The sequence below is a fragment of the Monopterus albus genome, unplaced genomic scaffold (genome assembly GCF_001952655.1).
Source record: "Monopterus albus unplaced genomic scaffold, M_albus_1.0 scaffold1060.1, whole genome shotgun sequence".
Classification (NCBI taxonomy): domain Eukaryota; kingdom Metazoa; phylum Chordata; class Actinopteri; order Synbranchiformes; family Synbranchidae; genus Monopterus; species Monopterus albus.
Genome location: NW_018128938.1, coordinates 4481 through 5879, shown reverse-complemented (window position 1 = coordinate 5879; position 1399 = coordinate 4481).

The window sequence follows — 1399 nt, the reverse complement described above, 5'->3', positions numbered from 1 at the left end:
CCTCATTCTCACCTCTTTTCTTTCCCCTTTGCTCTGACTTGCGGTTTTGGGACAAATGGCAGGTGTCAGGGACAGCGTGTAAAGCTGCCAGTAATCTCGAGGGTGAACTCAATTATGAGGCCAGATGAGTAAATGCAGAACACTGTCACTTTAATAAAAGCACTGTTAACAAACAAACAGTACACAATGTAGGAGTCTGATTCAACATGTGTCACTCTCAGGTTGATAATCCAGTCCAAGGTCAGAGCCAGCAAACTCACACATCCAAGGTATCCAAAAGAAGAACGGTCAGTATGGGAAGTCCATAAGTTGATGCACAGAATACAATCAGAAGCAGAAGGGTTAGGCGGTAATCGGTGGTCACAATGTAATCCGGGGTCAGAGCTGGAATAAAGGGCACAAGAGAAACCGTTAAGTCTGAACATGAGTTAGAGCAATCTAGCAGCTTCCTGCTGGGAGGAAGCTGCCTATAAAGGGGTGTCAACAGGTGCAGATCATTACTACTGATTATAGTAAAGAGTCTGTTGCTGAGGTGAGGCTGTAACAGGAAGTGGTGTCAGAATAAAAGAATGATACCGGAAGCAGAGGAAACAAAATCATGACAGTAACGTGCACAATACAGTCCAAGCTGTGTGCATTCATGTGGGTTTATAACCTCTGGAGCAGGTGGGATGTCCTGATGTCTGTACTCTGTCATTTGACTGTGTCTCTGCATGACTGAACATAAATTATATGCAAGTGTGTTGATGGATGATGAGTGTGAAGTTGTTCTCCTGCTGCTGGTTGTAAACAGAACGTGGGGATGTGAGATTTGAGGCTGAAGGTTAAAGACTGTATTTATTATGAAACCTTCAGTTTGTTCACACGTTACATCAGTAAAGTCTGTTACATGAATCTTGTTTAGTGACTTTATCCACACAATCAGTTGATTTACATTTCAACCCAAATCTCAGCTGAGTAAAAGTCAATAACCACTGATTTCCTTATTGATTAGGGTCACGATGATCACAGTGTTATAACAGGTCAAACCCCCGTATACCACACACCTCATTGGTCCATAGATGTGGACAACAACAACATCTGGTCTGCCACACAAACACATGTCAGTGTCATTATAGATTTCTTTACACATGGACAAAGTGGTGAGAACAAAACCTCAGTGATAAAGGAAAGTCTGGTGATTTCTCTGGAGGAGACACAACAACACACAAACACATCAATGCAAATATTCCTCCAACATTTAGAGCACAGAGAAGTTTACATTTTCATCTGGACAGATGTCAGTTTAGGCTCCAAGCAACAAACATGGAAAACTAAGAAGTTTCAGCTTTAAAATAAAGATTTTAACAAACTGCATCTGACGTCAATTCTGTCTATTTGAGTTTAATGAACTCAGCTG